The sequence below is a fragment of the Pagrus pagrus genome (assembly GCF_965226575.1).
Source record: "Pagrus pagrus genome assembly, chromosome: 14".
NCBI classification, from domain to species: Eukaryota; Metazoa; Chordata; class Actinopteri; order Spariformes; family Sparidae; genus Pagrus; species Pagrus pagrus.
The window spans coordinates 3,233,237-3,257,678 of NC_140198.1; the positions used below are offsets into that span (position 1 = coordinate 3,233,237).

A 24,442-nucleotide genomic window follows, 5' to 3' on the forward strand; every position below is an offset into this window, starting at 1 on the left:
CCCTAAAAAATGGATAGAGTCCTGAAAAAGCCGCTAACCTAATGGGTCGGAAAACAAATAAACAGCCATGAGGTGAGAGGGGGCATAAAAATGAATGAATTCCTTGCAGGGGTCACTTTATGTCTGCTTGTGCTCCTGTGTGTGTGTGTCTGTGCGTGTGTGTGTGTCGGTTAATGAACCCTATATAGAGCTGAAGCGGGCGGGCCCCACCACTCTTTTACAAGATCCTTTTACAGCCACAGTGAATCTCCAAGAAAGCCATCAGTGTGTGTCTGAGTGTGTGTAAAGGCATATGTGCTCCCATGAGGTTGTGTCTACTTGATTTATAAGCCGGTGTGGGTGTGCCGAGAGTGTGTGTGTGTGTGTGTGTGAATAATGTGTGACCTGAGAAAATGAAGTACAACAACCCTAAAACAGGGGTGGGCAGCAAGTCGGACGGCGACAATCTGCACTAAAATACCATCACTGCTGTCCTCTGGAAACCTCCGAGTTCGAGTGTTGGTGGATTAGCTCGATCAATATGAAGCTGGTGGAAGATTCTGGAGTTTAGTGAAGGCGGGGTCCTTCAAACCACCTCTCAGAGTCAGACTGTACAATAGGATAATTAAAGGGACAGTTCCAATGTCTAGAAATGAGGCTGTATGAGGTAGCTGTCCATAGTCAGTGTTCCCCACAGTAGATGGCGTTCGACAGTTTGGAGAAGCAGTACCGGTGTAGGAAGCTAAGTAACGTACTGCCATGGACAGGATCAGCAGCAAAACTTGTCTTAGCACCTAAAAGTATTGAACAGAACCTCGTGTGTCTACTGTCCGCTGTTGTCTGAGCTGGTTTTGCAGAAAATCAAGCCTTCGAAGGAAGTTTATTTTGAAGAAGGGTACAGAACAGCAGCTTTTGATCCATCAATCAGGGAAGATGCCACGTTGACATGCATACGCGTTACCATGAAGTTTGCTTCCTGAACAGCTCGTGACCAGCAGATGGATTCATTAGCAATTAAGAAATTGGGCTAAAAAAAAAATCACATTTTTCAAAGATCCTGTGCTTGGTCTGCTTACTTTCACACCAGAAATTAATCTCTTTAGAAGCAGATTTTTCTTCCAGGCCTAGTTGTTTGGCTGCGCACCAGGTTATGATCCACAGCTTTACTGTTGCAAGCGTGGAGGTATATCAGTGTTCTTTAAATCCAATTTAACCAGGAGTTCACACTGCAAAGGAATTACAGGGAGGTGAACTTTAGGCTTAGACAGGCCAGTAAAGTACAGTCTGTAACCTCTGTGATTAAAACGTGTGGGAGATGATCGAAGACCATTTTTTTGAAGAATGTTTTGCTTTTTGCGGTCCAGTGTCGAGTTGTTACTGTATAACATACGCTGTTTGTACTGTGGTAATATGGTCTTCGGTTGATAAATCCAAATCTCAGACTTTAATGCTCGGACACTAAGTGTAGTCTTTGGCAATTATTTAAATCATGTCAGGGCTTCACTTGTGAATTACATGCTAGCTGCAGTCATTTTGCAAATGATGTTTAATACGAGGTAATTCTCTGCAGCAGATGGGGAGGAGGTGACAAAAAAGAGGCACGGAGGCGTGGAGGAAAATCACCTCGAGTCCTTTAAAGATAAAAAAAACCCACCGATGCATATCCAGAGCATGGATGCAACATTATCCAGCTGAAAACCACTTCAATCTCCGTGTTCGTCTCTTCCTTTATTCATCCGGTGCTTAGAATGCTATTTTCAAGCCTTTGGATGTGTTTTCTCAGCACTGCGGTGCTTCACATTCACAGTTACACACCTGGGCTCGTCCGGTGGCAACACCGCAGCAGCTGGAGGTGGAGTACCTTGCTCAAGGGTACTCAAGGGTTTCAAAAGGAGAAAATGGTACTTATTCTCTTCGCACACTAGATTTTTGAACTGAACCGGCACACATGTGCTCACAGACTCACATCTCTCTCCCTCAAGAGATTCTTATTTTAGTCGAACACTGATATCAAAGTTGATAACAGCGGTGCTAAAATAAACCGAATGCTGCTCCCTACACCCACAGTGGATGTACCTCAGGCTTTTCTTCCCAGCTACAGATGCATTTCTAAATTGGAGCACTTTGAATATGGTTATGATAATGGTGCACAACAGCACTCAGCTACACTGAGCAGCAACCTCAAGAGCCTGTTCACTTTTACACAACCAACCAAGACGACATAAATAATGTGCATACACAACAGTTTATGAGCAGACTCATTCTGATTAACACAAACTATTAGCCGGCGTTGCAACGGCACATTTACGGTGATAATGATGTTGATCAATGCAGTTTGTCCCTAAATTAACAAGTTAGAGCGCAGAGACTCCAGTCGGCTGTGACCGTGCAGCGTTTATCTGTGCAGAACTAATAGATAGTACGAGTTGCAGGTAAACAATCTATTTTTGTATTAAACTTGCAATTTGAAAGTTCCATTTTTAAAAACGGAGAGAGTTGTGATTTTAATTAAAGCCTGAACCCTTTTCAAAACCAATTTAAGAAGGGGCAATTTTGGCTGTAGCGACAGTATGTGCAGGCGGACAGGACAGAGGTCTACAAAGCCAATTAACGAGTCCACGCTTTGGCTAAACTTCAGAAATAAACTCTTGTTTGTTGTCTGGTGGGTCTAGATGGTAGGATGGCTCATGCAGCACTTTCCTCCCTGTAAGCTTCCAGTGTCTTCCTGTGTCACTCTGTGGTACGTTCCTGGTCTTTGTTCCTCTTGTTTTTCCCCCCCGAGTTGTACTGAATTGCTCCTTTTGTTCGATACTGTGTTTTAGCTTTTGGATTCTTGGTTTTTGGAAATGGTTTTAGTGAAATAAAGCTCGCCCTTTGTTCCTAATCCTGCCTGCCTCCTTGGTGTTTTTGGGTCCTAACCTTTTTTTAACCACAAATTGTAACACATCATATGCCATAAAATCCGAACTGTTTGTCAGCAAGCTGGATTTTGAAAGTTTTCATTGGTATCAAAGTTATCAAGTGACACTTTTATAGACGTAAATAGGTAAATTGAAAACATGAAGCTTATTTATATGTATATTATATATTATAGCTTATTCTGCATACGTTTGACGGATCCAATTTGCCAACGTTTAAAACAAATATAATCTAATCAGTTAGATATTACAGCCTTCATGTGGAAGCAATCACAAACACTGACCTCTTTAACACTGACTGAAAGATGCATGATTGGATTTTTTGCTGAGCGAAACCGCAGCCCATAAAATGACAAGTAATTTGAGTTAATCTCCGTGAAAATTATTAATTTCAACAAAGTGGAATTTAGTGCAAAGGTAAGGCCACTGAGGTATTTCTTTTTCTTTTTTTCCCACCTGCCTAGTACACGCTCTGTATCCCCTTTTTCGGCAAAGAGTCACGCTGACTTTGCCGCAGTATCACAAGAAATCCAACACCTGGACTGTTGTTGAATGTCATCCTGTCGCCCATGTATCTCCTGACAATTTCTCCTGCAAGATGCCTGATAAAACAGAAAGGTCATTGAAGTAATGTTAAAAAATGATGTGGTGGGAAAAGGAAAAGTCCCTGCTCATCAGCGCCTCTCAACATTAACTCAGAAAGTCTTTGATAACTTTCAAAAGAAAGTTTTTGTTGGCAGGTGGAGGCAAACAATTAAAGAGGCACCGGCATGAAACATTTGGAGGTCATGATTAGATATTAGAGCTCTGCTGTGACGAGCGGGAATGACGAGGCGAAGAGGAACTTCAGTTAATTGTTCTTCAGAGGTTTTTTTATTTAAGATCCAGAAGAGGCGGAGGCAAGAGAGTCAACATTGAAGACGACAGAAGGGGAATACACCGACACAAGATTGTGAGAGAGTAAGTGAGAGACTTATTCAGCCGTTCACTGAACTCCTTTGGTTTATAATGTTACCATGGCGACTCTAACTTCCCCCTAATGAAGCAGGGTATTTGTCAATATTCCCTTCAGGCGGAGTGGGACAAACTGGGACGAGCAAGGCAGCCGCTGACAGACGGCGAGTTGATCGGAGTCTCTCTCTGAAGTGCCGCTGCCCATAATGAGAGCTTCCATGACTGACGAGGTTTCAATTAAAGTGGGTTAGATTGTCTTCAAAATGCTCAGGGAAATGTAAACTAAGTAAGCTACAAAAACCTGTGCTGATAGAATGAGAGTGAACATGAAGCTAATTTTCCACTTTGCATCATTTGTACAAATTTGACTCACGGATTGATTTTCTAGCTCGTTCATCTCCGGTTTTTTTAATGGTCACAAGATCCGGAGTAGGTTGTGGACCCGTCGCTTCTGCACATCAGAGCGTACGCTTCATACACACATCAACCTTTTTCTACGTCGCGTCACATCACGTTCAGATTACATGTATATGAGCTGACTTTCATGTCCAAAGGGGTGAGTGGTGGTGATGTCACAGCTAGGTGAGTCCACAGTTCAAGATGGTGTTTCAACATTTGTAAGCGAGAGGCCATTTTTAATAAAGATATTTTTAAAGAGATTTCAGGAGCCATGTTTGTAGCAACAGAAATAGGTGTCTTAGGCTCAAAACTTGATCTTTTCCGAACGCTAATCAAGTTGGTTTTGTGCCTAAACCTGACCAGACCATATGCACAGCACTGCCACAAGATACTGAGAGACTGTACTGTGCGACGCCATTGGCTCCCTTTCCTACTTCCAGCCTCCCGTTGCTCTGAACACACCCATCTGTGAACTCAGCCTTCATTTTGACAGATTCTCAAAATCGCTTCTGTGTTAGTTCCCACTACAAAGCGTGTCACCAGCACCACACAGACAGACTCAAATGAAAATGAAATGAAAACTGAACATAAAGAGACTTCAATTAAATCTGTGGTTTGCAGAATGGTACGCTGGAGAGCATTTATTCTGGCAGTTGGGTTTGGAAACACTCAGTCCTCCTGGCTCCTAACGTGTGAAAGTAGTAGCATGTGATGCAGCTGCATGTGTGACGCAGCTTGATTTCTAAACTCGGTCAGGATTTGTAGATGCCCCTGTGATTTTCTGCGTTGCATCAGTCAAAATCGGGACACGACTTTACATCACAGCAACACCTGCAGACACAGCATCCTGAAATGTATCCAGGGGCGGACTTACCATTAGGCAAAACTAGGCAGTTGCCGAGGGCCCCAAGCTCCTGAGGGCCCCATAAAAATCCTCATACACTTATGGTTAATACAGTTATTACTTATTTGCACACATTAATTATGTTTTTGATTAAAATCCTCTCGCTAAAATGCCAGCAGAATGCTAATCGTATTATGTGTGTGTCGGGCCCCCCCTTCAGTCTCCACTACATTGGATCAGTCCATCTTACTGCACATGTGCAGAACGGATCCAGGAAGACAGCAGCAAAACGAAAACAAACGGCGCGAAGTGGCGAGAGAAGAAGAGGAGAGTGTAGAAGAGAAAAGTAAAGAAAAGAGACAGATGAAGAGAAGCTGCCCCAGCCGAGCTGACAAGAGGAGAGAGAAGGAGGAAAACAGAAAGCTGATCGCCAAGTTACAGAAAGTGACGACTGTCCTCACTGCGGTTGCGGCAGGAATACTAATCGATAAGTATTCCTTGAAGGCGGTCTGGAGAGAGGAATGGGTGGATGTCAAGTGGAAAGGGGGCGTTATGTCCCATTCACTGCAACAAGATGAAGCAGCTGTGGTGTCGTTGTTGTAAAGGTAAGCCCAAAACTATTGTTTTCATGATATGTGAGGTAGGAATTTTTCTTGGGAAAGATGAATTGATGTGAACCAATATCGGCAAATGTACAAATTATAGTGTGACTAGAGATAACATTTTTTTTAATAGCGATCATGAGTGTGTGTAGTTTATTATATGCCCCCCATTATTGTTGTACCTGCATTTGATCTTGTTTAGATGGCAAAAGCCCTGATAAAGGCTTTCCCAGCCATCCCTGACATGAACTTCAGCACATCTAAAAAAAGAAATGGAGGAGAGGAGAGATCTGGCTCTTCACATCCTGGAGGCCTCAGGTAAAGGCTAATTAAGCATACAAATCAAAAACAAGATAGATAGGAGGTATATATAGTTAAATACGTTTGTTTTTTTTAGTCTTTGATGATCAAAATTGTTGTGCTGTGTGTGCCACCTTCAAGCCACCAGGACCAGGAACTGCCATTGTACAATGGGTGAGTAACTGAAAAACAGTTAAAGACATGTTAAATTGTTATATAGCCATGAAAAAAATATAATAATGTTTAGGTGTCAAATAATAATAAATAAAAAAATAATGAAATATATAATTTGTTTTCAATTAAACAGATCCAATGTGATGACTGCGACCAGTGGTTCCATGGCTCATGTCTGTCCATGGACAAAACCTGGAAATGTCCCTTATCCCAACAGAAACAAGGGACATGTTTATGTTATAATAAAATCATTGGAGCCCTACTAGTGTTGCATCATGTTATTCCACTGGCTGCATGAGATAAACCTCTTGTTTTTACATTTTACATCCGTTCATAATTTTTTAAAAATTTTTAGGCTATATGTAAATATTAGCATCTTAGCTCAATAGCTTCTCAATAGCTTTAAACACAGTATCTCTGCTTTAAGTATCCCACATTTTTATTTTGAAAACAGGAAGTCGGTACACGCTGTAGCCGTCTTCTCCGTGTGTTTACTGTAAAGTCTGCAATACGGGTGCACTTGAAATGTTGGAGTGGCTTGCGAATGTCAAATATCCAACTTAAAACTAACTTCACTGAAGTCTTGTCATGATGTATTTTCCAGCTGGCCCAAGACGGTTTTTTAAAGAGTTTTGGCTGAAAAAGTCGCCCCACAAAGAAAGACTCTTTCAGTTTATCACAAATATTAGCATTAAATCATCATTTTGAGGGTACATGGTTTTCACTGGGCAGGAAGTTTTTGAAATATGTAACCAGCAACGTAAATGATGTGGAGTAGTGGAGTAGAAAGTGCAGTATTTGCCTCTGAGATACAGCGGAGCAGACAAAATTGAAGTTGCATGAAATCCTAATATGTCTACGTCAGCACTTGAGTAAATATACTTACACTTCACCACTGGGTCAGAGCCTTATACTGTGTTTTGTGTGTTTGTTTTCAGAATGAGGGAGAGAGACAACGTGAAAAAGGGACAGGAAGAGAGGGACAACAGGCAAAACACATAACACATGTGTATTCTGTTAAAACATATGTGTCTGTATAATTGACCTCTTGTTTTGTGTGTTGTCTTCTCGTTTCAGAGGGCCCCATGCCTGCCTTTGCCTTGGGCCCCAAATTTCTTAAATCCGCCACTGAATGTTCAGTTTGAGTGTTCAACAACTGCATAGACTAGACTTTGCACACAAGCTCTGTGCGACTGAAGCCGTTCACTGTGGCCGTTGGACATGATGGACGTCACGAGGCTCGGCAGCTCCTTTGTTCCACTGAAATGACCATTCAGCTATAATGAGTTTAACAAGAATGTCTGTTCCATCTCTTCATATTCTGTGATTATATCCTCATGAATATTCATTTCCTATGAGGACACGAGCTGAATGAGGTGACACCGGTCTTCTTGCTTTCATCTTCTCATTAAGCCACAGCGGTATCTGTTTTCCCTTCTCCATAAAATATTACCCCTTTGTGTCATATATTAATCGTACCCCTTTATTGTTATTGTTTTAATTCTATTCTCAGTTGTTTCCTGGAGTATCAGAATAACGGAGAGCTGTCGTTGTTTCTCCTGCAGCTAAATTAAATCTATGCAATGAGACAGTTAATAAGTATGATGTTATTAATCTAACTTGTTAGGGACGGCGGCCATTTCATCTGCAGAAATCGAAATTGTAATTGCTCCATTAAAATTCTGTCATCTGAATACATCAAGCAGTATTTTATTATAATTACATTATAACCACAAAAAGAGTGTGGCACAGCAGATTTTTAATTTACCGTGATGTCTTTCTGCCGGTCGCAAAAATTACGATTGACAGTCCGACTGTACAGACCGAGACAGTCACGACCCAAAGTGTGATGTGACGGAGGATTCAAGGTGGTACTTTTTTACGACCGCCTCGAACATGACGGGAATGTTTAATGTCAAAGTCCTGGTTCTCATTTCAACCGTTTGCTTTGTTTCAGTTCTTCTCTTTCCCAGTTAGGGTTAGAGTTAAACTTCAGTCGTTATCTAAGCTCATTAGAAGCTTTGCAGAGCCCCGGCTACGTCAGTTGTTTAGGGGAATGCTGCAACGTTGTTTCGCTGTGGACTACGAAACTTCATCTGACTCTCCATCAGTACAGGGGTGATTAGATAATGAGATTTTGGGTTGAAGTTTCTTCAGCTTCAGTCATGACTGTAGGAGTACATTTCCTTATGTACCCTTCCTTTTATATCCTCATTCATGACATCCGAATCAACAACTATATATCAGGGCCAAAACATGAGTGAAACATGATCCAATTTATTTATATTGTTTACCGTCCAAACTGCCTTATTTTTAAGGTTTTTGGTGAATTACAGTCGAGCCATTCTTTGCCAACTCCAAAGAAAATCATCAAATTCAGAAATGAGTATACATTTATTTAAATCAAATAAGTTGATGAGACTGTAAAACAATAAATATATTGATATAATATCCAATAATGACATTCTGTGCTTCACAGAGTGCCCTAATCTTTTTAGATTCGTGCTTGTAAATAATATTGGGCAACCAGAAAAAAGGAAAGGACAGCGTACACACTGTACAGTGACATGATGGGAGGGAACAGCTGTCATGATCAGCAGACTACACACAACAAACAACCTCCTCATCACACACCAGACACGGCGTACAGTCAGAGCACGTATACAAAACACTGCTGCCTGATGGGCTGGTCCTGCTGCTGAGAGCTGACGAGCATCAGGACGCCACTGATGTGTGTGCTTATACTGACATCCTTGGGTGTGGTTTGTTTTGACACATGTCATACGCTGCCTCTCTGCGTGGTGCTCAGTTTTGCAGGTTCATTTTTATTTTTTTTTATCCATGAATGATAACGCAGAATGTAGGTTACACAGCATCCTGCTGCTTATCTGCTCTCAATCGACATTGCAAACATTTCAGAAAAGGAGCATCTCTCCCTCAGCAGCCACATGTAGCATGTATAATATACTGTATATATACACATTCACCAGTGAAATGTACACTTCACAGAAACAAACTGCTCTGTTCAAAATAGACACAGCATCTAAATGGCAGCAGATTGTTGCCGCAAACAAGAAAGCTGGAACGTGACACGGCCTTATTCTGTGTGCGTTAGCTGTAAATATCACATATTGCACAATTCTGAGGTCGTTTATATTCTCACTTAATATAACCACAGATGACTTCACTCGCCAGGAGGAGTTCTTCACAGCACTTGTTCCCTTTTATCCGAGTCCAAACTGTAGTTGTGCTGCCATTGGCCTCTGGTCTTTGTGTCATTATGTCTACATGAGTGGATCCAAACATTTAGACTGTTTGAACCTTGAAAGAAGACCGAGACCCAGTTTCTCTTTTGTTTTTTTTTTGGTGCAGTTGTTTCTTTTTCACCAACCAAGCAAGTTATACGAGAACAAAACCTCCTCAGACTGCAGCCCTCCCTGGATGACAACACTTAGGCTGAATCCAAAAGTCCCCCCTCTGGACTTCTATACTGCGCCCTGATGGAGTTCAGACGTACGTACTGTGACTTGTTCACTGTCAGCATGTCAAGTCTGCTCGGGCGTGAGACTGAAGATATAAGCCGCTCATAGACAGGCCTCAAAAACTACGACAGCAAAATGCAATTTGATTACCTCTACAGCCTGTACCACTACATGCTTCTGCATCCTGGCCTACATGATTCAAGCAAGGTTTTGATGAAGTAATTGGGCTGCAGATTTCACCTGATTTCATTGATTTTATTACCCACAATTCATTACAATATGTACGTGAAAGTAGTTTTTCAAACACCCCTTTTGGACCGGATGAGTCAGCACTCACACCATATATTTAAAAGCAATCTGTGAAACAATTTACAGCAATTTAGATGCATTAATCACTTTTGTGTTGGCCATAAATTAGTGAGTTTTAACGTGATGTGAAAAATGAGACCTTCCCCGTCTCTCTCAGTAGCTGTGGACGACTTGTTGAAGTTGTTTAACGCTGCTGGACTATGGATTTCTTTGTGAAGGACGCCGCGACAGTCCAAAGGATGTGACTTCATTCGTGCTCTCGTTACCTCGTCTCGTCTCAGTGCCTCTCTCCACTCCACTAACAAAGAGCAACAGTAGCTAATGTAGCTAACAATCGGCTTCCAGGAAAACAGAGGGCAAATGGGCACAACTTCCCATTTTATTAGCTTGCCTCATTTTGAATAAAAAAAAGTGCAGGATAACAACATTTTAAAGGACATTTGATCGTATAAAAGTCGATGAAATGAATGGGTGAGAGCAGAATTTAAAGGCACTGCACACACATTCAGGCATCCACTGAATGTGAAACATATGAAAAAAAAAAAAATACTGTATTTCGGCAGGCAGTCACGATACAGAAATGCAGTACACACTCACATGCACACAGTGACGACAACCACACAAACGCAGCAGCCTCCCTCCTGGCTGGATTACTGGCTGGCTTATAATGCGAGCCTCTGATTTATGGTGTAATCTAGTTCAGGGAGGGAGAGCTTCTCATACTGAAGAGGCAGAGAGGCCAGCGGCGACCTTTGGTGTCCTGCTCAGTTTGTCAACAAACTCTCAGCACTACCACGAGGAGGACAAGACTGAATTAGAGGGAAGCGAGCAGGTGAATAACCAAACGTGGACGCATTTAATTCACTACCTGGTTAGAATGATGATCGGGGGAGTGCTGTGTCTTTTCTTTTCGTAAAGAATGACTCTAATTATCCTGTTATCAAAAGCAGCAGAGACTCGAGGGATGCAAACAGTCTCATCCACTTGGAGACAGGATGAATTTCAGGAGATTTTCTGTACAAAGCAGATATTTTTTTGTTGGAGGTTGGACGCCAGACTAAAGGCCTTGCTTGAATTTAACTAGTTTGTATATCGTGTGGTTCGACCGTGTCTGGCTCCCAAGGGCCACACTCAGTTTATCTTTCCTCTGAGGCGTTCGTGTTGCACTTCAATTTGTGTAGGCTACATGAAAATTAATGACACTGGAAGAAAAGGTGACCTGAACTTTCTGACCTCCACACTCCCGGCTAATTCCTGCTTGAACTGGCCGTGGTTGTCAGATTACCTTTTTTTTTAATTTACAAAAAATGTTGGACACCAGCCCAAAAGGCCAAAGTGTAGGTATGTCTATGTTTCTGCAAAACACTGTTACATTCAACTTGTGTCAAACCTACCATATAGGCATTTCTACAATACATACAAATTCACCTGACAGATGGTGGAGGTGTGACAGCTAGGGGGACAAGGCCGCCCAGCCAGTGACCCTAGTTCAACGGCCTTTCCACATTTGTACGTCTGAAACCACTGGATATGTTTAGCAAGACATCGGGACAATTTCCATGTTTGTGGTGACAGAACCAGGTATTCAAAGACCAAAACAAGATCTTTCCATAACCCTAACCAAGTGGTGTTTATGCCTTAACCTAACCAGACCACAGGCAAAGTGATGTGACAACTTTGGTTTTTCCATAACTTCTTCTTGCGAGCTGCCTTCGCTCTTTTTTGCCCACTTCGTATCATGCCAATTCCCACATTCCCACTTCAGGCACTGCTGATAAGGACTTTGATTGAAACATAAATGATCCCAAGAAAAGTTTCAAATGAGCCATGAGAAGCCCCGTGAGAAGGTCCACACAAGGAAAGAGCCGATCCTTAGTCAGTGTCTTGATAAATTTGACTCTCAGATTTTGATTTGCTGTGTACGAGTAGACTAGATGGTGGTGCTAGAGGAGAGGTAAGAGGCTTTCACCTCCAAGAACTTGAATATTTACCACAAACTTGATATCAGTTGGCCGTACATCTCTGAGATGTCTTTTCATCGATGGAAGTGTCAATCAAAAAAAAAACTAATTTGACCTCATTGTCCAGATGAATGAAAAGTCAGGGATCACCAGTCGCTCTTTCTGTTGGGTCTCATAACTACATAAAATTCTGGTCGGTAGCTGTTCAGACAGCATCTTGCTCTGGACCAAAAGCGGTGAACAGACAGATTGACAGACAGACTGACAGACTGTCAGTATGTTGAACACCATCTCCAAATGTCTGAGCTCAGATTTGTTCTTACTAAAACAGCTTTTGTGCTTCACACTGCCTGTGTAATAAAAAACTGACACTTATTGTACTGGACGTGCTTCATGAATAATGCAGTTTGAAGTTGAAATTTGTAAATGGTTCTTCTTCTTTTTGGAAATATGATGATAAATATTTTTAAATATTCCCTCTGTAAGTGTTTCTGTTAGCTTCACTTATGAGCTAATGCTAATGCTCCTCTGTGCCAGTCTTGCCTGACTCTGAACTCATCGCTGTCTTAGCTAGTCTCTCTGCTTGAGCCGTTCAGAGCTGCTCTACCTGCATCTCCACCCGTTTTGTGACCTTCTGCCAATAGACTGTCTTTTGGATTTGTTTGCCTCGCCTGACCTTCTGCACACTGCCAACTGTACGCCTGTTTATTTGACCTTTTGCCTGTGACTCTACCAGGGTGGGTCTCGGCGTCTGTTTGAGTCCCAACTCCCGTTGCGAATAACCTGAACTCTGACATTTAGAAGTTCAAACTACGAACACGACTAACTTCATGAGCCTCAAAACTCCCCAAATCCTGCAGTCAGCGACACACACCGCCCTCATTAAAGCCAACCTGGTTGCCTGTGATGCTTTGAAAACAGAGGAGGAAAAAAGATCTGACGTTAGAGAGTCTTTCACTTCAGGTTTTGCTCTTAACATTTGATGCACACTTCCTCTTACACCACAACTTCTTTTTCCGTCAACAGCGGGGACTGAAGCATCTTAATTAGCAGAGATGGCACGCTTGTCTCTGTTGAGGGGTGTGTTGGTATATTTCAAGTGAGAAGTGGGTCAGCCAGCAAACTGATGAGGTCTGAGCCTGTTGACTGATTAATACTTCCTGTGGTGGGTGCAAGTATCCCCATCCGAAACTGCCGCACCTCGGACGTCTTTCATCGAGTTACTCCTGTAGCTCTGATGGTCTTTTGGTGAACTACCCACGTTTTATACTTATGTTTGATTAAGGTAATGTTTTTATGGGCATTATAAAATTTTAAAATCTAGCATAATGCAAATTAGAGCATAATGTTGCTGCTTCTGTTTGGTCTTAGGATGGAAGATTATGTTTTAAAATGTATTATTCGTTGCCTAATGTAACTGAGGTACTGCCATTTCAATGAATCATAATGTATTATTCGTTGCCTAATGTAACTGAGGTACTGCCATTTCAATGAATCATGGTAATTATGGCCCCGCAAATGTGCTTATCTATTTCAAAAATCATACATCAAATGTTTGTTACTTGCAGAGGGCACTTTGAAACGAGATAAATATGATCCATACAGTGTGCAGGGAGGCTCGATGTGAAGCTCCACGCGCAGGGTGACTTATTTTCTCTGATCCCCATTATCAGCGAATCCCATCCTCATCCACACATCGCACACATTCACTGTAGGACACGCCGGCAGCCCTGATGGATGGGCCTGCTTCAAACGGAGCAATGAAACAATTATTCCTGTGCTCCGTCTCTGTCGGCACTCTTTTCAAAGAGTTCGCTGTTCAAAAAGAAAAGGGGCCCATAACTCAAACCATCAACGATCATTTGAGTAACTGCTGTGTGTGTGTGCACTTTCAGATTTTTAGGGTGCTCGACTACTGTAAAAAAGTATTTACATTATGGTTGACTTATTATGGTACATGTCTGGTTTACGTATGTTTGGAGGGACAAAAAGAAACTGCCAGTTACTCGGCACTGCAGTGATGTGGAGTGATAACACGGACAAAATACAGCAACTGAAAAAGTCTCTTCATGAAGAGATGAATCCACAGACTGAGATCAGCTTTTCAGGGGTAGGTTCATAGATTATATGACCTAAATCCACCTCACATTAAATACAGCCAGTGCCACAAAAAGTAGCCAGCCATTTACTTCCTGCTCTTTACTTTTTAGATTAAATGTTTTGTGGATATGTGGCAAATTTAGGATGTTTTTGTCTTTTGAACCTTTACATTTGCCATTATATTTGAGGGGGATGGAGTTATAGAGACAAGGCAGATGTCGTTTGTTCTAAAAACCCTCGTAAACAAAAAAATATTTCCACAATGTGAGGGAACATGGATCTACTTTGCTTGACCACAGTGAAAAAGCTTTAACTCAAAAGGCAACTATACCCTTAATTTACCACACAAAGACAAGCTCACTTGCTAAATTAACTGTAATGATGTGAGAGCATTTATTGATTGGTTTATCTGATCATGATCTATAAACAGTCGTGCATCTGATCTTGTGTGTGTATGAGAGGAGGTAAGACTTTACCCATTTTGTTTGTGCATTCAAATTTAATTGCATTTTTGCACAAGACAAAATGGATTAAACTATTTTTTAACCTAATAGCAGAGAGAGAAAAAGGAGGATAAAGGAGGGAAGAGGTAGAATCCAGTGTGCGACTCTTTTATGACCCTGAGAAGTTTTTTGTTTTAACTCAGGTGAGCTGACTCAAGTCAAAAAGTGACTTCATGAGTCATCGTGTGTTAAAACACATCGGATATCTGCTGATTTCACTACTTTGGCAGAGAGGTGGTTTGCTGCCACTTTTCCCTCAATAGATGATTGTTTCCAAAAAGCAAAGAGCAGCATTTTATTCAAACAATGTCAGTGTGAGCTCATATACAGTCCCGCATAATTAACTCGGAGGCAGTTGCCCGTTACTGTGGAAGTGTTATGTGTTAATTATGAATTACTGTCAGGTATCGTGGTCAACGCAACATCGTTACTGCAGAATTAATGAAGCTACTTAAAGCCAAAGGTAATTAGTGAGTCAGAGGCACAAAAAAAAAGATGGAGGCTGAGTCAGAGAGAGAAATAAATAGAAAGAGGCTCAGAGAGGAAGTGTGACCTTATTTCACAACCTGACAAGTGCGTAACACTTGTTTTTAACCAAAATGAGCAAACACCAGGTGATCTGACTCCAGACGACAGCAGCTCTTCAGTCTATTGTCTCATGAAACTCATCTGTGGCCATTTGATTCGGAGACAAGCAGTTGGATTTACTCTTTTCTAACTGGCTAGAAATTGTGTTTCTGATAACGACACAACTCTGATTATTATAGTTAGTAAATAGATGCTGTGGCGTCGTTTTCAGTGTTACAACTGTATGTTAAACAGTTATTTCAGGTGTGATGAACAAAAAGTTCAACAATGTTTCATCGTTTAGCCTTTCACTCTAAATGCAGGACGATCGAGTCCATCTTAAAGACGGTTCTCCTTGACTTACAAAAACGCACTCGTACTTCGGCTCTAATCACTGGTAAAGTTCCCTAGAAAGCAGCGACAAACCCAGTTAACTAATGAACAGCTCCGTTTTACTTTTAATCAGTGACCGCAACACATTGCATGTTAATGGTGTTAAGAGATTAAAGAGCACCCTCCATTTCAACTGCTCCCCATGAAGAATTTCTTATTTGTTTGAGATCAGTCGGACAACAAAAGGCGATATAGCTCTTCCCAACCACAAGTGATAATGATGGTCACAATATCTTTAAGAGGCGCTGCAGTGACAGAGCGTTTCATTTCCAAGTTAGAAGTTGGGAGACTCATAAGAAGCAGAAGAGGGAACGCTCCTCCAGAGCCACAGGAGGTATTATGCAACCGTTAATAATGCTCGTCACGACCAGCAAAACTTTGTGTCAACATCTATAATGGTCGAGAAGATGCAGCATCCAAAATGATTTGCAAATTCGAAAAACACAATTCAGATAATACATAAAAAACAACAGAGATGTAAATCAAATAACTTTCCTCTTCCACTCGACTAAAAGCAAAATATATTCATGACTAATAGTCAACATTTGTTGTCGCTCGCTTCTGTTGACGCTCTCTTTCATTCCTGAGTTTTGGCATTTGCATGTTATCTGTTAATGAACTTTGGTTAATGCAGCGAGTATCAGTGCAGCAAGTTTCTCTTTAAAAAGGACAGTTTCTGTTAATACTCACACGTCATATGCACGCTGAGACAGTTATGGGTAGCTGTGGTCATTCCTCCTCTCCATACTGGCCATACACAGATCCCCTTTGTCCCGTTATGACGCTGCAAAAACAGGGGACAAAATCCAAACATTGGTGTTCATCCAAAGCAAATGTGAAGCTGCCGCGGCCTGATTACTGTGACACATCACTCTATCATATGTCAGTCTTTAATCAGGAGGCAAAACACTCTTTAGCTAAAGTGGTCAAAGCACTTTACAGCCGTACTGACATCATGACACTGCTAATGTGTGTGCACACTGTGGATAAAGGATGTGTATGATGATTGAAAGAGAGATATAGAAGAGGCAAAGGCTTGATGCTCATATCGTGTTTCTCCATCATACGTTCATGTTGCAGTCGTCCCAATTACAGTCCGATACAAAATAACGAATCCATGTAACTTTAAACCAGCACTGCTATAACTTATGATGGCTGAAAAAAGCTCAGGTGATATGATAAGTCTTAATTCTCAGGGGAAATTAAACTGCTGCAGCAACCAGAGGACACAAAGATAAGAATAGAGCTAAAACATAAAGAATAGTTCAGATATTTGCAGTTCACCGAGTGGTACAGTTTATCTTTATCTAAATATAATAATACAAAATGAGAGTCATATCATACAAATGACTCTTGATATCATCATACAATATTTATGATGTGCAAATAAGTGTCATATTCAGATATTTCCAGAGTAGAAGGTCATGCAGGAGGTGTTGAAGCATACAGATGTCTACTGTAGTCGATATCTGAACACACCCAAACTTCTTATTCAAACAACTTCCCAAACAGGAGATCCACAGTAATTTATGTTTTTATTCTACAATTTTATTTCTTTTTTATAAAAGTCTAATAAAAAAAACACTCACTGTAAAGCAGCCGTCTCAAAGAAATAGACGTCTTCATTTTGCCAGAAGCAACATTTTCTCACTCCAATGATTAAAGTGTTTTCATCACAACAACAAACGGATGTAATATTTGTCACAACAAGTCGTCAACAAAATATCATCTTTGTCAGAGCCTCCAGAAACTGTACAAAAAGGATCCACCTACCAAACTCTCTGTTTGAGGAAGAGTCAGGAGACATTTTAGAAATCAGCCCTTACTGTCTCTTATAGAGAGTATTATACAGTGTGAAGCTTGAGCCAGGGGACTATAAGCTCAGGGTAGCATCAAGTTGTTATTGCTCCTAGCAGTCGCAGCACATAAGATTAAAAGAAAAAAGGTTAATTGCATTGAAATTATTCCAACAAGTTTCTGCAAAGTTTACCTTTCTTTACTTTTTGTATTTAGTGAAAACTCTGTGCTTATCGCCTGGTTAGGTTTAGCCCCACAAACCACTATGTCAGGGTTAGGAAAAGATCATGTTCTGGCTTTAAATAAAACAGTTTCTCTCAACACGAACACAGCCAACATTTTGTTGAAAATATCAGTTGCATATATTTCTGCAAAATGTCCCAAATTTACCTAGAAGTGTCTCAGTGTCTTGCTTGGCAGCTGTCTTGCGGGTTATGTTGCCAAAAAGAGGACGGGAAGTTTCCCAAACGCCTTGGGTCATTTTGCAGCCTTCAGATATTTTTACAGAGATGTTAGGACATTTTCAAAATACATGTTTTTTTTCTACAAAAGAGGGCTGCAAGATGTCCTGAAACCACCTTTTGTTTGGTGAAGTGGAATCAAACAGCGGTCTCTCACATGGCTGCACATCTTGCAGGTTTTCCATGCGTCATATTAAAAACGTTTTTTGTTTTTTTTTGCCACAAAGATGGCTGCAAAATGTGCCACAATTACCTAGATTTATCTGTCAACTGTGGTCTGTCTCTTGGCAGCCATCTCACCTACAGTATGTGTCACACAGCTGCCCTCCTGACCAAGAAGTCAGCGAATGTGCATGTAATCTGAAGGGAATGTTATCAAAGTTTGTTGAAATGGTGATTCAAACGTACAAATTCATCGTATCTGTGGTTTGCAGAAACGTACAATGCCAAGGTTTAATTCTGGCAAGTTGGCTGTGATATCAGCAGATACCAACAGTTGAGGTATCTGAAGGCAAAGGTTTGGTTGTGCATCCTTGAAATTGCCTATTATAATGAGTTCTAAGAGTAATTTTGACATTCTGTAAGTCATTTAGACCAGATCATTAAAAATACATATATAAAATGGGTGGTGGATTTATTTATTTGTGTCCTGGAGGGCTTATTTGGATGTTAGAAGTTGTGTAATAACGTGCTTGTTTAGTATTCCAGTGCGACAGCTGATAAAAGTATGGAGGGGATTTTCTATAGTGGCTGCGCCTCCACTCAGGCACGACAGATTACTCTAAAATGCATGCCACAGTTTCCCTGTAATGGCTCAGGCTTAAAAAAAAAACGAAGCGAAGGTAAAACACAGAAACAATCTGTGGAAAAGTGATGAGACAAAGAATTATGAGACAGCAGGCTGTTAAAACGAAGCTCTCCACACCTTGCAGGAAAACGCTGCGTGCTCATTTCTCAGCTCTAATCCCGTTAGCGGCCGGAACCGACTTTCATTATAGGGACATTATCAGCCTCTCCAAACATATGGCAAAAGAAATATGTGCAGAGACAAGGTTTCTATTCATCCGCCCACTGACGCACACATCCACCTCTGTCCACCTCAACCTTGTCACGTTTTGTGGAGGCAAACTGTAAACTGAACGGCAGTTATTCTGATTTACTGTATCACCAGCAGGTTAGAAAAGCTGAGGGTGTTTAAAGAGACAAAGAAGAAGAACTCATTCTATGCTACTGTAGTGTCATTGAAAGGCGGATTTTGAGACAAGGCTGTTATCGACTCACGTTGGAGGCTGACTGCTCAAGATTTTTTTGACGTGACACTTTCTCCTTCAAGTTTTATGTTTTACCTGAAGTTTAAAGGTCTGAGTTGCCTTTGGGTTATTCCTTTCAACATCAAATAAAACAGTATTAAATTAACCATAATGAGTGTCATCAGGTCTCCACACATCTCAAAAGTCTTCCTTCCTCCAATTGAGGCCTTAGTATGAATCAGATAATTACGGTTCATACCAACGTGGCGAAGATGAAAAACAGCTCATACATGAGAGAGAACACTTTATCTTTACTTCCATGAACAGGTTTTGGTGAAATATAGAGGCACAAGGTCAGAGGTAACCAGATTTGCTGCTTTTTGGATAAAGTTAACTGTTTTTGAACAGTGTATCCACTAGACTTTGGATAGTTTTTATTGTTTCTGATTCTGTACTCCATCATATTGGATTTGAAATAAAAAACACAATTACTGCTTTGGTAAAAGTGCTGACTCAGCTTTAAAGTTTGAGTGTTCAAATCCCTATTGGGTAAACAGTCATAGCTCCTTTTGTGCACCATTTTAAGACAATGCAGCAAAACAATGGACCGAAACTGAGCCAAAGAAACTTTTAGGGACAAACAAAGGATTGTCCTGTCGCTTGGATCACAGAAAATCCTCAGAAACTTATAGAAACTGTTAGCGAAAGAAGATTCATAATCCGCAAACCATTGGTACATTCACATTTTAAAAGGCGTCATAGACCTACCATGTTGACATTTCATATCAGTTTCACATTAAATGTTCATGACCTAACTTTCATGAGGGGATAGGTAAATGTGACGGTGATGGAGCTACAGGCAACAAGGCTGGCAAGCCACTGACCACAGTTCAAGACACGTTTAAACCTTTGTAAACAACACACCACATTTGTGGTAAGCCATAACATGATCTTGTCCCAAACAAGATGCCTAAACCGCAACCAACAGATCCACAGAAGATGCCATATCCACTGCCCTCCACTCAGTCTTGGCACATTTTGAGAATAAGAATAGCAACATTAGAACGCTGTTTGTCGTCTTCAGCTCAGCATTTAGTACAATCTCACCCATGAAGCTGATTGGAAAACTTAACACAATTAAATTTCCTCAGAAGTAGACCCCAGACAGTTCGGATTGATAGTCGCACTTACACTACGTAAGTGATCAACACCGGAGCACCCCAGGGCTGTGTGTTCAGCCCCCATCCTGTTCACACTCTACACCCATGACTGCACTCGTAGACATCAACAGAACTCTTTTGTACGCCGACGATACCACCCTCATCGGCCACATTACAAACAATGATGAGAGTTCATATTGGCAGGAAATCAATCTTGCAGAGTGGTGCACAGAGAACAATCTTCTGCTCAACATCAGCAAAAACAAGGAGCTGATTGTGACTTTACATTGCCAACATTTATTCTGCCGATGGGGTTGTTCTGCTGGTGATGTGTGGCTTATTTGCACTTTTTCTTGGCTAATGATGAAACAACTGACATCGTCATCTGTAGCACCAGCAGTCAGTGACTGACTCAGTATGTAATATTGTGGCAGCAAAACCCTAATGTTTATTAAATTAAAATACATGTTGTTAAGCTTAGGAAATTAACTTTTAATTTGGATCAGGATGACTGTGTTTTTTTTCTTCTTTTTAAAAGTTACATAACCCCACTTTCATTTCTGTAATGGGGTAATTATGGGCAACACACCAGGATATTACCACCTACAGGGAAGCAGAAGTGTCAGACGTGTGACTTCAGTGATAATGGAGAGCAGAGCTGGTCCTGAAGTGATTACTTAACCAGCAGAGCTTCACCTTGGACAGTGACCCAACATCACTCTTCAATTATAAAATAAACTCCTTCCTCCATCTGCTAAATGACAGAAATGAACACGCAGTCTCATCCAACGAGCCACGGCTGCTGAAAACTCTCCTCCTCTCTGTCCAAATGTTGTACAGAGTCACTGAAATGGAAGATGAGAATCCAAAATGGGATGTCAAACTTAAACATAATAGCTTGGCTGCTCTAATGTATGGCAGGGCCATCTAATCATCAGTTACTTACGTACATCGGAAAGTAAAAATGGCTGCTAAGTGGTGCAATTTTTTCAGTCCTGTCACATTCAATTCAGCACTTTTCACATTTTGGGGCTCTTGTCATAGTCATAATGTTGATAATTGCCTCCACAATGAGAGTGCACATTTGCGAGTGAAAGAGGAAAGAGACACCTGGCTCCTCACCTCAAAGAGGAATCTTTCAAATGAAGTTATTATATCCCAGTCAATGTACAACCACCTTTTCAAAGTTAAATGTCTGTTTGCTCCAAAGGGAAAAATCATTCTCCCTTGTGATTTTAAAAAGAAATGTGGGCAAATATGACAGCAGATATTTACCCTTTTGTCCTCCACCCGTGATGAGACAAATTATCGGAAACACTCAAAAGGTTTCTGAGAACACGAGACGAAACAAAGTTACAGGTTCACTTTGAAGGACGTCTGACACTTGAGACAAAATTAAATTGAAGTGCCAAGGTGCTACAAGACGAAACACACACACACACACAAAATTAATGGCAACTCCACACACTATATAGAAGCCTGTGAGTTACAAGACTTTTCTGCCCACTGTGAGTTAATTGATGGTTTCCTGTCCAAGCAATCAATGCAAGTTTGTTCTCCGTCTGATGAAGGAGCTCAGATTTCAGGAAACCAACTTCAATGAAGGACAGTTTCATATTGTGCACATTCAAAAAACATTTAGAAGAATTAAAGAGGAAAAGAACTTAAATGATTCACGAGAATGATTCTCCGACATGTTACCACAAATAATAGCTGAAGAAAAGTTGAAATTGCCGGAGTTACTTCCTCCTTTGCTCTCAACAGGGAACAGCCATGACTGCTGTGCATTAACATATGTTATTTTTGGCATTTGCTGAAACAAATGGTGCTGTCATTTTCTCAGGAGAACAGACTCAAAACACCGGGGGTAAGTTTTTGCATAAACTGAACCTTTAGGCCTTGTTCAGATATACGCATGCCACATTTTTAGAAAAACTATTTTGTGCAGTTACAAAAAGAGTAACCACACAACTTGGCTGCAGGAGTGATTAACAGTCACAACTGCTCTGCAGACTTTAGGTCTGATTTCAGGATGGCATTAACAGCTTTCAGCAGCACTTTCACAAGAAGTGTTAATGGACGGATGTGATCCAAATAATGGAAAGTCAGCTATTAAAGTTACGAGTCACTGATGAGTAAAATCACATTTTTAATGCAGTCCTGTTGTATAATAGAACACATCTCCTGCTGCCTTTATAATGTAGAAGAAAATAATGATCTACATTTGTGAGCCAGTTTAAGTCACTGTTCGCACAAGATGGATACTGTGAAAGAGCTGATTTGAAGGTGTAGGTGTGCTTCTTCATATTTTCAGAAAGATATGATAATGTTTCTTCTCACATTACTGTACAGGAGCTGAATGTTCAGGTAAATGGGATTTGTTTGGTCCAGAGGTAAATGTTGAACAGAGACTATACATCTCAACAACATTAAGGGCCTTATTTAAACAGTCTAGTGCACTTGGTCTAAAGTGTGAGGTGCGAGTGCATATTGGGTGGATAACAGCGGATGGGATCTGGGTGGGTGTAATATTATATCGTTAATAAAGTTTCTTTAATGAGGAAAATATGAATTACATTACCTTCCAGCAGCAGAAACAATAAGAGAGATGACATTACAGATTACACAGGAGGCACAGCAGTTTAGGTTCATTGATTATTTTAATCTTATTGTTCGGTATTCCTCTACACATCCAAACACTGAAATTGTTTGGAGTAAAGCTGCTGTCCTCCTGATAAATCCTAAGCTCCATCAGAGCTGTCCAAATTTTGATGCTAAAAGTTTGTTTCCTTTGGAGAGGAGTTTATAATGACAGATTTTAGATTTGCTGCAGTGACAATACTGTGTGCATGGAGATATTTAAAATGACTGAAAGCAGCCTCTCTGATCTTTAAAGCATGAATGCACGTCCGTTGTGAACCCAATATGCGCATCTTACTATCTGAATAATGCATCTTTGAAGTAGCGCCATTGACTTTAGACCAGCTTTTTATTGGTCTATGGCAAAATCGCTTTCTGTCTCAAGATAGCAATGCACCAGCATGACCACGCCTTATTTTATGACCAACATGGTTGTGGGCGCACAGATGGGGACAAGTCCTGAGATTAACATGTTCCTGGTATCGAATTCAGAATAAAGACATATTTATAAAAATCAATAAAAGTGATGAAGTAAAACATTAAATGTATTGTCTTTGTGCTGAGTATATTTCCAAAAAGGGAGTCCAAACTTTATGGGAATTGGGGTTGTACTACAGCATTAACAAATCAGAAGCTAATTTGGTTTCACTGGTATTCATGTCAAGCAAAGCAACAAGCGAGAGTTTCAGAACAGGAGGGCTGATAACAGTAGACTGATTCCATTAAGTGGGTTTTCATTCCCTGTTGTCTGTTAAATGTAATTTATTTTAGCAATTTATCACAGTTCCTGTTGGTGCTTTTCTGCATTTTCCAGTCTGCAAACAATAAATCAAGCTCAACTGTAAAGCTTGAGAAAGAACAAAATATTATTCTGTTTAAGGCCAGCTTCCCTCTGAGTATTATTATGAATGTGTGTGTTAAAAAAGTTCTAATCTGGGTACAAATCAAGGGGAGACTTAACTTAAACTCCCATACATACTGAAATGTTCTCTTGTGTACTTGTGATGAGATTTGAAGAGAAGCCTCCACCTATATTGCAGTCTGACTTTATATTTCCCTGAACATGTCATTCCCAAGAGGATGCTGCATTTGAACAGAGTGAACAAACTTGCGTGACATTCAGAGTTGACTCTAAAAGATATCGGTTTGAAAAACACTCCTGGCAAAGTATATGTTGTTATTCACCGTATTTCTTAGTTGAAAGAACAGGAAATTTAAAAATGCTGAATGATGTATGTTTCAGAGCTGTTCAAAGATTAACTTCGGTTAATGAGCCTCCGTAATGATCTGAGCAACACAAGGTCCCACTCTGCTGTCAAAGCCAGTCTCAAGGTTACCTAAATGTTAAGATATGGAAATGATATTAAGAGACAGGAACTTGGAACAAAAGCCTTGATAAATAATCTTTGCCTAAAATGTTAATTTCCTCCCTCTGGAAAAAGACCAACTGCTCTGCCTCGGCCACTCCTCCGCCAAACTGCAAACAGGCCAAGGGCAGCAACACCGAGCCTCAGGAACCTGCAGAACTCGCCCTCATACATATGGTTTGTGCTGGTTGAGGTAACTTTCAGAATAAAACATAATGCAGAAAAACAACCTGTGAATGATGCTACCTACTTGGATTCTCATGAAAACTCATGAATGTGTGT

At 40.8% G+C, this 24,442-nt stretch overlaps 1 protein-coding gene and 1 long non-coding RNA gene across 7 annotated transcripts in view; one reads left to right on the forward strand and one right to left on the reverse strand.

Moving 5' to 3' along the window:
- Window positions 1-24,442, reverse strand: part of sgcd (sarcoglycan, delta (dystrophin-associated glycoprotein)) — a 301,763-nt gene that overhangs the window by 206,557 nt on the left and 70,764 nt on the right. For all 4 annotated transcript variants that reach the window (XM_084373505.1, XM_084373503.1, XM_084373504.1 and 1 more), the window contains exon 2: window positions 16,176-16,269. The gene's annotated coding sequence lies outside the window, so the exon portion shown is untranslated. The remainder of the gene's footprint in view (window positions 1-16,175; window positions 16,270-24,442) is intronic.
- Window positions 5,374-6,574, forward strand: LOC311268875. Of its 3 annotated transcripts, XR_014624024.1 has the most exons (4): window positions 5,374-5,699; window positions 5,899-6,014; window positions 6,138-6,170; window positions 6,304-6,574. It is a non-coding gene; the product is annotated as an uncharacterized lncRNA (long non-coding RNA). The 3 variants fall into 3 exon arrangements; XR_014624025.1 differs by lacking the exon at window positions 5,374-5,699 and having other exon boundaries at window positions 5,723-6,014; window positions 6,094-6,170; XR_014624026.1 differs by lacking the exon at window positions 5,374-5,699 and having other exon boundaries at window positions 5,723-6,014.